General features: G+C 44.4%; 1 protein-coding gene across 2 annotated transcripts in view; it reads right to left on the reverse strand.

The window, feature by feature from the left end:
- ESRRG (estrogen related receptor gamma) overlaps window positions 1-13706 on the reverse strand; it is an 892172-nt gene that overhangs the window by 391171 nt on the left and 487295 nt on the right. For both annotated transcript variants that reach the window (XM_056568348.1, XM_056568345.1), the window contains exon 4: window positions 1098-1177. The gene's annotated coding sequence lies outside the window, so the exon portion shown is untranslated. The remainder of the gene's footprint in view (window positions 1-1097; window positions 1178-13706) is intronic.

A 13706-nucleotide genomic window follows, 5' to 3' on the forward strand; every position in this document is an offset into this window, starting at 1 on the left:
AGATAAGTGTCAGCTGAGTCCAGTGGCCAACCAGCCAGTGTCTATAAGGTCCTGACAGATGATGTTGGAAAAGAAGGATCAGGCTTGAGGCTTCTGTTCCGAGAGTCAAGAAAGCCTTATACACATCGGCATTTAAATCATTTTCACAAAACTGTTTTTCTTGGCTGAATGAAAGTGTTTTAGGGACAATTAACACAGCTCTATGGGGCATGATATTCTCTGCAATATGGAATGCAAAGGGGGCCTGCCTCTACTTTTACATAATTATAATTTTTTTAATCTGGGGTACACGATGGTCTAGAGATTTTTAGGTATTTAGGATTGGAACCTGGTACCAAAACATGTTTTTTTTCCAATCGGTTTTTATTCTCTGATTATATATATATATGTATATATATATATATATATATATATATATATATATATATATATATATATATACATACAATTTTTTTTTTACATTTACATTATGGGACAGCCATCTTGCCTGAGCCATTTTTAACAGCATTTAGAGATATCTTTTATGGCAGGCCCCATGGACATAGGCAACAATAGACAGGACCTGCCCCATTTAGATGAATGGAAAACATCAAACGTCATGTTCTGTGACCTGTAAATACATCATTCTAGAGCTGAGCCTTATCTATTATCATCTTTATCTACCGGTGTCACCTTTTACTGTAATGCTGTACAGATGACTTTGCAGCAGCATCCTCCTTATCATCACATACAGAACAGGAAGTCTCAGTTAAGTTTTGGGCCTAGTGGCCAGACAGGGAACTGAAAGATTTTAGCATTCTCTAAAAATATACATAGTAACATGTACAATTTTGAAAAAAATTAAAAACACACAAAATTATTTCAAAAATGTATTTAACATGAAAATGTGATTTAAGCAATAGGTCATTTTCTGATGACACAGAAAAAAGAGACAATGCTAAGAATTTTTGGCCACTGTGTTTTTAGGTTTTTGTTAGTTACCGAACATTTCATAAAGAATTATGTTCAAGGCTATGAATACACATATTTCAGAGTAGAATTTATACTTATTTATTTATTTATTTTACAAAAAAAACAAGTCACTTTGAACCTCCTACCTTTGATGAGTTCTGTAGACTTTCTAATTTTTTTCTTCAATGATCATGTCCTTATAAGCTCCTCAAAAGCAATTCCAGTTCTGAAAAAAAAATAACAGGTATTTACTGTATAAGAAATACATATCACATGAAAAGAAAGAAATTAAAAGAAAAAATTGTCTCTGTAGGTAAAAATCATACAGATCTGTCATTTGGCACTAATCCTATTGGTATATAGTATATATATCAGAATAATAATAAAAAAAATCATGGTAGAACGCCATGTTGTGCCTAATAGTGCTGTGTGCATTCCTAAAACATGCTTATTAAGCCAAAAAATAATAATAATTAACATGCTTATTAAGCCAAATCATTTAAATTATTGGGATTTTTGCAAATTATAGACAAGTGCACAATTCTGATGAGTATGCAACATTTTTTCAATTGGGAAAAAGGATTGAAGGGGTACACCGGCAAGAAGAAAATGTTTTCAAATAAATTGGTGACAGAAAATTATGCAGATTTGAAAATTAATTATATTTTAAAAACTTAAGGGGATACTCTGGTGCTCCAGCGTTCTGAACATTTTGTTTAGAACGCTTGGTGCTGGAGGCCATGATCGCGACATCAAGGCCAAGCACCTCATGACATCACACCATGCCCTTCCATTCATTTCTATGGGAGGGGGCATGTTGGCCAACACGCCCCCTACCATAGACATGAATTGAAGGGCGTGACATCACGAGGGGGCATGGCCGTGATGTCACGACCACTGCCGCAGGAACCCTGACGCAGAAGAGTGGAAGAAGAGAGTATGGTTTATGGCCACTCAATGCAACATTCTGCTTCTCAGGGACTCTGCAAATTGCCACCTGAGGCGAGATACTCATCTCAACTTATGAATGATATGGCCCTGCTATGGATTTCCCCATTCACATTTTACTCAGCAAGCGTGCATGTACATTAAGGAGGGAGAAAGCCACAATGGTGGCTTGTCTCCACAAAAGCACTGTTAGAAGGCCCCATATACTGGAGAGCTTTGGCCAACAGCTTTCTAATATGCATCACTGGCTTAAATTCACAAATAGCTGCGATTGGCCAAAAAAGGAACGTTTTTAATACTTAAGTGGGACATTGAGCCAACACCCCCCCCCCCCACCCGTAATCAATCCAAATTTTGGAATGATGGAAGTTGTAGTTTAGCAACAGCTATAGGCTTGCTGTTGCTAAGCTACAACCCCCCATCATTCCCAGAAAGCCTTTGGCTATCTGAGAATGAGGGGGATTGTAGCTTTGCAAAAGTTAGAGGCTCCCTATTTGGGAACAAACTGCTTTATGGATGCTCTTCCCAGGGGAGAGCGCTGTAAAAGTACTAACACATTTTCTTGTTTTTCTTTTCTGCTCGTTCAAGATCCTTGCATCCTGTAGACTGGTCAAAGGCTGTCTAGGTATGATGAGAATTGTAGTTTTGTCCCTGCTGGAGAGCCACAGTCTGTGTTCCATAATATACGGTAAGTATAGCACTAAACCTAATCTTCACCAAAATGACAATCAGCTTGGCTTGAGCCCGACGCTTTGTTACCGTGCCAAAGACGACAGATTACGTTCTGGAAACTAAGCAAACCAAAGTGGCCATTTGGGCTGTTTCCTGGCTGAAATGTCTCATTTCAATCTGTAAACTGCCTATACGCAGTACATAAAATCCGGATTCACGCCATTGCGTGCATATGAATGCGACAGATCTCACTATTCTTTCGGAATAGGGCATGGCAGTAAAGACCGGCTAAGTAAGGCAAATAGGAAAAACCAGGCAAAATCAGTTAAGCTCCAATTTAGCCAATTCCATCCCTCCCCCATCACATAAGAAATATAATTACGGGAAAGAAAACAAACAAGAGTCCGAAAAAAAAAACGTGCAAGAAATTAATACTGTCTGAGAATAGAAGAAAAGAAGACATTTATGTCCATTTTAAATTCTTGCTTTTAACCCAGAACCCCTACTGGGATGAGTGGGAGTTTGCAGAGAGGCAATGCATTGCTATAAACCAGTACATAGTTAAGAGATGGTTGCAAAAACATAAATAAACAAATAAATAAAAAAATTAATAAATAAGAAATAAAGTTGCCGAAATAATAGCAATCGTTGTTTAAAGCGGTTTTCTGGACGCAATTAGTTTTCATTAAGCTGTCAGAACACCATTATATCCTAATTTAAACTGCCGCTTTTAATGCTCACTTGAAGATAACACAAATCTTGGGTTGTTCCAAACCCCCCCGTTTGAGGTTCCGGATTTGCGCTGTTCAAACTATAAGTGCTCAAAGCTTTGATGTGATTAATAGCCGAGTGTCTCCATCTAAAAACAGCCCGTGTTTTCCAATTTTCTTTCTCCAACTACTTTTCCCCACTGCTTTATGCAGCAGCTGAACCATTGCAGAAACAAGCGCTTCCGTAGTTCTAATTTGGTTTGTCTGAGAAAAGTTTAAAAAAAAGTTCACTTGAATGGGAATAAGGTGTAATACCTGGGAATGATGGGGGTTGTAGTTTAGCAAAAGATAGAGGCTCCCTGTTTGGGAACACACTACTTTATGGGTACTCTTCCCCAGGGGAGACCGAGACAGACAGAGACAGCACAGCAACACAACAGGACTCCTTTCCACCAACACAGCACAAAGCAGGAACGGCACATGGGAACTGTAAGTGGACCTGAGGAAGGCATCAGTGGATGCAGAAACACGTTGTCCCTGCTACACCAATAAAGTTTTTATCATCCTTTGCTAATCGAGCCCTTCTTTCCCGACCAAAAATTGAGCAGCGCCTCGCCGAACCATTTTTTTAAAATTATTACTCCCTCCATTATTCCCAAGAGGAGAGCGCCCTAAAAGTACTCATATAATTTTGCGTTTTTCTTTTCTTATCGTTTCAGATCCGTGTATCCTGTAGACTAGTCAAAGGCTGTCTAGGTCTTACAACCCGTGCAGCCCGTGTTTTTCATATAGTATTCACTTTAACTGTCTGCAGAGCCTGTGTACAGCTGGTATCCACCACTATATGGTCACTGTATGGGGCACAATGAGGCAATGCTGTGGGGCTGATGTCATGCACTTTTCTCCAGGGATGGTTTTTATCCAGAGTCTGGTCTTGCATTTATTCCCTGTCTCGGCAAAGAGGGAGGAGCCGGGGAGCTGCTCACCACGCTGACAATGAGAGGATAACACAACTTCCTGTTCGGAGAGAGAGGGAGGAGTCGGGGAGCTGCTGAGACAACCTCACACTTACAAGAGGTCTATACAACTTCCTGCAAGGGGTTAATCACACAAAAACATGCTGGAGTCAGTACAATATGACATAACACTATCTAAGTAAGTTATTTATCTTGGGGTAATAGTTTTATTTAAATATAGTTTTCTGATACTGAAATACTCCTTTAAAAGCTTCCCAATGTTACTGAAAATACCAACAACATCATGCAGCCATTGACCCCCTCCTACAGGTGTGGATTTTCTGCTAAAAATTAGCCTTCCCGCAACCCCACAGACTGAATAATAAAAACTTACTGGGGTCAGAATTGACCATTTTAGGCATACTTAGTTTGTTAAAGTAAATAAATAAATAAAGGCTTACTGTTTAAAAGTAGTAATATAATAGAAAAACTTTATAAATATCTGTATTGCTGTAACATATTGAGCCACAAAATGAAGATAACATCAGTTAACGTCAGTTTTACCATAAATTGCACTGTGAAAAATAAGCACCCCCTTCCCCCCCCCCCCCCAAAAAAAAAAGTAGCAAATTTGTGTTTTATTTTTCCCATCACAAATAATACTCTTTTGGTTGGGCCATACATGTTTTAGTAAAATGAAAGATATCATTACAAAGTACAATTGGTCATGCAAAAAACAGAGCCTCCATATGACTCTGTGGATGGAACAATAAAAGAGTTATGTCTCTTAATAGGTGAGGAGGAAAAAACGGAAACACAAAAATGAATCCTTAAATGAACACTGTAAAAAATAACACTATGGCCCTTATTTACTAAGAGTGTTGTGTAGGTTTCTTTGTTGGTTTTAATTCCCTACAATTTATTTTCCACGGTATTTACTAAGGTTTCCCTACATTTTCCACTTTCCCTACATTTTGCTTTTTTTACACATGTTCTGATCTGTAGGGTTTTCCTAAGCTCAAATCCACCACATTTTCTGTGGAAACCTTAGTAAATATGTTGGGTTTTTGTGAAAATGTCAGGAACACGCCCCTTTTTTGTGACCACGCCCCGTTTTCCTGATGGTCACGCCTCCTTTTTAGGTTTTCTTAGCAAAATGGAGAGTTAGTCAGGGTTTTGTTTTTTAAATTCTGGTGCAAATTCTGGCAGAGACAGAATCTGGCGCGCAACCCGACAAAACATGTCGGGTTTGCAATAGTAAATGAGGGCCGATATATATAACATTATATACCGTATTTATCGGCGTATAACACGCACTTTTTAGGCTAAAATTTTTAGCCTAAAGTCTGTGTGCGTGTTATACGCCGATACACCCCCAGGAAAGGCAGGGGGAGAGAGGCCGTCGCTGCCCGCTTCTCTCCCCCTGCCTTTCCTGGGGTCTAGAGCGCTGCTGTCGGCCCTTTTCACCCCCTGGTTATCGGCGCCGCTGCCCGTTCTGTCCCCCTGACTATCGGTGCCTGACTATCTGTCCCCCTGACCATTGCTGGCGCCGCTGCCCCGTTGCCTCCCCCCATCCCCGGTGGCATAATTACCTGAGTCTGGTCCGCGCTGCTCCAGGCCTCCGTCGTGCGTCCCCAGCGTCGTTGCTATGCACGGCGCGGCGCTCTGACGTCATGCGCCGCGCCGTTCAGCGCATAGCAATGACGCCGGGGACGCACGACGGAGGCCTGGAGCAGCGCGGACCCGACTCAGGTAATTATGCCACTGGGGATGGGGGGAGGCAACGGGAAGTGGCGCCGGCAATGGGTGCCGCTGCCCCTTCTCTCCCCCTGGCTGTCGGCGCCGCTTCTCTCTCCCTGGCTATCGGCGCCGGCACCGATAGTCAGGGGGACAGAACGGGCAGCGGCGCCGATAACCATGGGGTGAAAAGGGCCGACAGCAGCGCTCTAGACCCCAGGAAAGGCAGGGGGAGAGAAGCGGGCAGCGACGGCCTCTCTCCCCTGCCTTTCCTGGGGGTATATCGGGGTATACACGCGCACACACGCACCCTCATTTTATCATGGATATTTGGGTAAAAAACTTTTTTTACCCAAATATCCTTGGTAAAATGAGGGTGCGTGTTATAGGCCGGTGCGTGGTATACCCCGATAAATAAGGTAGTATACATTAGTTAAATATGTGTATGTTTTAAGGTGAAAAAATGCTCTATGCCTCTTATCACTAGGGATCCCTCCACTGTCCAGAACACCTTTACCTCTGTACCAAAATAAAATACAGGAAGTATGGGCATAACCAGTAGGGCTTTGTGCAGGCTCCTGGCTTGTCAATCATCCTGATGTGTGACCTGGGGTATGTTACAGAGCCTCAGCGCGCAAGCAGACAGTTCTCATCTCTGATGATTGAGGAAGGAAGTTCCCACATGAGATGTGAGGGCAAGCCATTGACCCGCCCCTCCCTACTCCGCAGTGAACTGCATGCATTGGGAGCAACAAAAACAAGAGAATTAGGAGCCATAAAAGGATAAGAACAAGGATTTAAAGGGGTACTCTGCCCCTTGACATGTTATCCCCTATGATAGGGGATAACATGTCTGATCATGGGGGGTCCGGCCTCTGGGACACCCCTGTCCTTCCCCCCAACCCCCGTGCACGATCTCCAGGTCGGCACTGCAGTGTTCATGCCACACCCCCTCCATTCATGTCTATGGGAGGGGGTGTGATGGCTAGTACAGATGACTGGGGTGCCGTGGCAGAGATCAGACCCTAGCGATCAGACATGTTATCCCCTATCCTTTGGAGGTTTACCCCTGTAAGCACACAGACAGAATCAGAGGAAACCTGGAGCATTTTATTTACTTATGTTTTATCTCGTGACAGGTACACTGTAAGGCCAAAACCTGCCAAAAAGCATTACGGTTCATTATGGAATATTCTGTATTCAAGGGTATAAGAACAATAGAGACAGACTAAAGACTGATTTGGGGCCCCTGGAGAGAGGGCACCCGGATCAGATTGGCTGCATCCCTTACTTTAATAGGTAATGACAACCTACCCAAAGATCCTACAAAAAGATCTGGAAAAAAACAATTGATCAAGTAAAAGGGGATATGGTACTAAATAGGCAGCAAGACCTTCACTCCAGGCAGTTGGGATATGGATTGGAAACTAGAAGGGGCCTCCATTTAACCTGTGCCATAGTGCCCCCTTCATAACTCCATGCACACAAAGCCACAAAAAAAAACTGAATCTATTAAAGGGGTACTCCGGCGCTTGCGGGGGTCTGGCCGCTGGGGACCTGATGATCTTGCACACCGCACCCAGTTAAAATCAGTCCACGGAGCGTGTTCGCTCTGGGTCTGATTACTGTCGATCAAGGGGCCGGAGCATTGTGACGTCACGGCTCCGCCCCCCCATGTGACGTCATGCTCCACCCCCTCAATACAAGCCTATGGGAGGGGGCGTGACAGCTGTCACGCCCCCTCCCATAGGCTTGCATTGGGGGGGGCGGAGCGTGATGGCACATGGGGGCGGAGTGTAATGTCACACCGGGGCAGAACTGTGACGTCACAATGCTCTGGCCCCGTGATCGACAGTAATCAGACCCGGAGCGAACACGCTCCAGGGACTGATTTTAACTGGGTGCGGCGTGCAAGATCACGGGGGTCCCCGGAGTCGCCCCCCGTGAGTACCCCTTTAAAGCGAAATGAGGGCGAACAAAAACGGCCCAAGTATATAATACAACTTTGCATACAGAGCCTGAAAGCTCCATGTAAGAGAGCTGTAATGTGTCAATTGGAACAGCAGCTTTGGGAATCTTCAGGCAAAAGAAGAGAGGGAAAAAAAACTTAAAAAAAAATACAAAAAAGCCTTCACAATGTAAGATTTAGTCTCCGAATTATTCTGTCAGTCTTATGACAATTTAATTATATTTTTTTTATCTTGTGTTTCTTTATTCAGTTTAGGTAGCAATGTCTCGTCAATATCTTATTCAGGTGTAGCATGAAAAAGTCTTAACAATCCTGGGCTGGCAGCCAAGCTCGCATCTGACTGACGCTTGCTTAACTGTGCAAAGATTTGCTCCGCTTCAAAAAAAAAAAAAAAAGGAACTCGCCTACACTAGAACCAGTAGTGACAGCGGAGGTGTGGGGCTGAATTTTAACAAAGCCGTCTCCAGCATGTGCTCAGAGAGGCGGAACCGGCACTTAAACTCCACGCTAAAAGACTTCAATCTTCTCCGAGCTCCTAATTTGCCTTAGATGCAAACTCAAAGAGTTTTTCATAAAAAAAAGAGATCATTATATATTGTCATTTCGTTCCGAGGAGCCTCCTGCGTCCCCCTTTATAGAGAAGACTCGCCGGCTATTAACGGAGTTAATAAAAGGGAAAAAATATTCTTTTTCTAAATAGGAATTAGATGCATATGATAAATATAAATGATACACTGTATCACACACCACTTGCAGACTGAAGCGCCTATGTTATCTATAGTGCGGTATTGTGTGGCCAGAGGACACAGCTTCTTATATCCATAGACTATATTTCCCTTAGACCAGTGTTTTCCAATCAGCGTGGCTCCTGCTGTTGCAAAACTACAACTCCCAGCATGCCCAGACCGGATATTCTCTTTCACAATTGTGACCACCAGGTAATAACTTTCACTATTGAACCTTAGAAAACCAGTTATTATCTTTCACAACTGTGCCCTAGACCTCCAGGTATTAGCCTTCACCATTGTACCCTAGACCTCCAGGTATTAGCCTTCACCATTGTACCCTAGACCTCCAGGTATTAGCCTTCACCATTGTACCCTAGACCTCCAGGTATTAGCCTTCACCATTGTACCCTAGACCTCCAGGTATTAGCCTTCACCATTGTACCCTAGACCACTAGGTATTAACCTTCACCATTGTACCCTAGACCTCCAGGTATTAGCCTTCACCATTGTACCCTAGACCTCCAGGTATGAGCCTTCACCATTGTGCCCTAGACCTCCAGATATTAGCCTTCACCATTGTACCCTAGACCTCCAGGTATTAGCCTTCACCATTGTACCCTAGACCTCCAGGTATTAGCCTTCACCATTGTACCCTAGACCTCCAGGTATTAGCCTTCACCATTGTACCCTAGACCTCCAGGTATTAGCCTTCACCATTGTACCCTAAACCTCCAGGTATTAGCCTTCACCATTGTACCCTAGACCTCCAGGTATGAGCCTTCACCATTGTGCCCTAGACCTCCAGATATTAGCCTTCACCATTGTACCCTAGACCTCCAGGTATTAGCCTTCACCATTGTACCCTAGACCTCCAGGTATTAGCCTTCACCATTGTACCCTAGACCACTAGGTATTAGCCTTCACCATTGTACCCTAGACCTCTAGGTATTAACCTTCCCCATTGTACCCTAGACCTCCAGGTATTAGCCTTCACCATTTTACCCTAGACCTCCAGGTATTAGCCTTCATCATTGTACCCTAAACCTCCAGGTATTAACATTGCCCATTGTACCCTAGACCTCTAGGTATTAACCTTCCCCATTGTACCCTTGACCACTAGGTATTAGCCTTCACCATTGTACCCTAGACCACTAGGTATTAGCCTTCACCATTGTACCCTAGACCACTAGGTGTTAGCCTTCACCATTGTACCCTAGACCACTAGGTATTAGACTTCACCATTGTACCCTAGACCACTAGGTATTAACCTTCCCCATTGTACCCTAGACCACTAGGTATTAGCCTTCACCATTGTACCCTAGACCTCCAGGTATTAGCCTTCACCATTGTACCCTAGACCTCCAGGTATTAGCCTTCACCATTGTACCCTAGACCTCCAGGTATTAGCCTTCATCATTGTACCCTAAACCTCCAGGTATTAACATTGCCCATTGTACCCTAGACCTCTAGGTATTAACCTTCCCCATTGTACCCTAGACCACTAGGTATTAGACTTCACCATTGTACCCTAGATCACTAGGTATTACCCTTCACCATTGTACCCTAGACCACTAGGTGTTAGCCTTCACCATTGTACCCTAGACCACTAGGTATTAGCCTTCACCATTGTACCCTAGACCACTAGGTATTAACCTTCCCCATTGTACCCTAGACCACTAGGTATTAGCCTTCACCATTGTACCCTAGACCTCCAGGTATTAGCCTTCACTATTGTACCCTAGACCTCCAGGTATTAGCCTTCACCATTGTACCCTAGACCTCCAGGTATTAGCCTTCATCATTGTACCCTAAACCTCCAGGTATTAACATTGCCCATTGTACCCTAGACCTCTAGGTATTAACCTTCCCCATTGTACCCTAGACCACTAGGTATTAGACTTCACCATTGTACCCTAGACCAGTAGGTATTAGACTTCACCATTGTACCCTAGACCTCTAGGTATTAACCTTCCCCATTGTACCCTAGACCACTAGGTATTAGCCTTCACCATTGTACCCTAGACCTCCAGGTATTAGCCTTCACCATTGTACCCTAGACCACTAGGTGTTAGCCTTCACCATTGTACCCTAGACCACTAGGTATTAGCCTTCACCATTGTACCCTAGACCTCTAGGTATTAACCTTCCCCATTGTACCCTAGACCACTAGGTATTAGCCTTCACCATTGTACCCTAGACCACTAGGTATTAGCCTTCACCATTGTACCCTAGACCACTAGGTATTAGCCTTCACCATTGTACCCTAGACCTCCAGGTATTAGCCTTCACCATTGTACCCTAGACCTCCAGGTATTAGCCTTCACCATTGTACCCTAGACCTCCAGGTATTAGCCTTCACCATTGTACCCTAGACCTCCAGGTATTAGCCTTCACCATTGTACCCTAGACCACTAGGTATTAGCCTTCACCATTGTACCCTAGACCTCCAGGTATTAGCCTTCACCATTGTACCCTAGACCACTAGGTGTTAGCCTTCACCATTGTACCCTAGACCACTAGGTATTAGCCTTTACCTTTGTACCCTAGACCTCTAGGTATTAACCTTCCCCATTGTACCCTAGACCACTAGGTATTAGCCTTCACCATTGTACCCTAGACCACTAGGTATTAGCCTTCACCATTGTACCCTAGACCACTAGGTATTAGCCTTCACCATTGTACTCTAGACCTCCAGGTATTAGCCTTCACCATTGTACCCTAGACCTCCAGGTATTAGCCTTCACCATTGTACCCTAGACCTCCAGGTATTAGCCTTCACCATTGTACCCTAGACCACTAGCTATTAGCCTTCACCATTGTACCCTAGACCTCCAGGTATTAGCCTTCACCATTGTACCATAGACCTCCAGGTATTAGCCTTCACCATTGTACCCTAGACCTCCAGGTATTAGCCTTCACCATTGTACCCTAGGTCAGTGGTCCCCAACTAGTCATCAAGCTCCACCAACAGCCCAGGATTAAAAATGTTCTATGTTCTATTCCAATGGAGTGAATGAAAAACCTGGATTGCTGGTGGGCCTTGAGGACTTGTTGGGGACTTCTGTTGTTAACCACCAGGTATTATCCTTCACAACTCTAACATAGACTAACAGGCAATAATGTTCACTGTTGCAGCCTAGACAACCTGTTATTATTGTTCACAGCTATACCCTAGACCTCCAGGTATTAACTTCACAACTATACCCTAGATCAGGGGTCACCAACCCAGTCCCAAGACCCACGAACATTTCAGGTTTTTTTAGTTGCTCTTTTGATATGGAACAGGGAAAATTCACATCCTGGACTATTGGTGGGGCTTAAAGGGGTACTCCAGTGAAAAAAAAAATAATTTTAAATCAACTGGTGCCACAAAGTTAAACAGATGTGTAAATTACTTCTATTCAAAAATCTTAATACCTCCAGTACTTATCAGCTGCTGTATACTACAGAGGAAGTTGTATTTATTTCTGGAGTTCTTTTCAGTCTGCCACAGTGCTCTCTGCTGACACCTCTGTCCGTATCAGGAACAGTCCAGAGCAGGATAGGTTTGCTATGTGGATTTGCTCCTACTATGGACAGTTCCTGACATAGACAGAGGTGTCAGCAGAGAGCAGCGTGGTCAGACTGAAAAGAATTCCAGAAAGAAATACAGCTTCCTGTGGAGCATAAAACAGCTGATAAGTACTGGAAGGATTTATCAGCACAGGGGCTGATAAAAGGGGGAGGAAAGGGGGGGGGGCGGCAAACTGAGGATCAAGGGAATCAAAGTTGGGGGGATGATGAGGCATAAAGTTCAGAGCTTTCAAGTCATTTATTTTACATTTATTTTTTCCCCTCAAATTTTCCTGTGAAAATGTATGTGCTATATGTCAGTTCATGTTATGTGCAGATAAATACTGCCATTCCCCTTCCCCCCCCCCCCCCCCCCCTCACATTCAGCAGGACATCCCTGTGTCCTGAAAGATCTTTTCGGGACACAAGGATGTCCCGGTTATCTTTCTGCGGCCCCATGTTAACTTTAAAAACGCAGGGGCCGCCAGGAGGTAGCACACGCAGGGACATCACTGACGTCCTATGCGTGCGCCCGTAGGAGCGGGTAGTGAGGATGCACCCATGGTAAGTTACCTACACATCATCTTCAGTGCTCCGACCACCGCTCCTCCAGTCCCGGGACCTACTGCTATGGCCCCTAGGCCAAAGCAGTAGATCATGACCCCGGACCAGAGGAGTGTTGGTCGGAGCACTGTATATGGCTGGAGGCTGTATGTCTATGGGGGACACTGCCAATGTAATGTGGGGGGACTACAACCTAATGCGGGGAACTACAACCTAATGTGGGGGAACTGCAACCTACTGTTGGGGAACTGCCACGCCCCCTCCCATGGACTTGCATTGAGGGGGCGGGGGTGACATCACATGGGGACGTAACATCACGATCTTCCGTTCCCGTGGTCGGGAGCCAGAACCTCCAGTGCTGCCGGAAGCAGATACAGGTGGGTGCTGCATGCTATATTGCGGGGGTCCCCAGCGGCGGGACCTCCGCGAAGGGGTGGAGTACCCCTTTAAGGACCAGGGGAGGACTAAGGCTAAGTTTCCAGAGAATGCAAAAGCACAAGAAAAAAATGCCAAAAAATTACCGTAACACAGGAAAAAGCAGTAGCAGTTTTTCTGTATTTTTGCAGGTAAAAAAAAGGGGGAAACCCAGCCTTAGGGGTCTCTGGGAACAGGAGTCTGGAGGAGGGTAGAGGGCTCTGGGGGAATTTGGGCTCGTCCACACTACGAACTTCCGCCAGCAGAATTTTGCTTGTTTTCAATGGGATGCTGCTGCTCTGTGCACACTATGGAAGACACAGTGTGTGGTAGTATTATTTTTAGAGGGCATGATGTTTGGCAGTATAATATACAGGGTACACAGGGTTTGGCAGTATAATATACAGGGTACAAAGGGTTGGGCAGTATAATATAAAGAGTACACAGGGTTGGGCAGTATAATATACAGGGTACACAGGGTTGGGCAGTATAATATACAGGGTAC

The sequence above is a fragment of the Hyla sarda genome, chromosome 3 (assembly GCF_029499605.1).
Source record: "Hyla sarda isolate aHylSar1 chromosome 3, aHylSar1.hap1, whole genome shotgun sequence".
NCBI lineage: Eukaryota > Metazoa > Chordata > Amphibia > Anura > Hylidae > Hyla > Hyla sarda.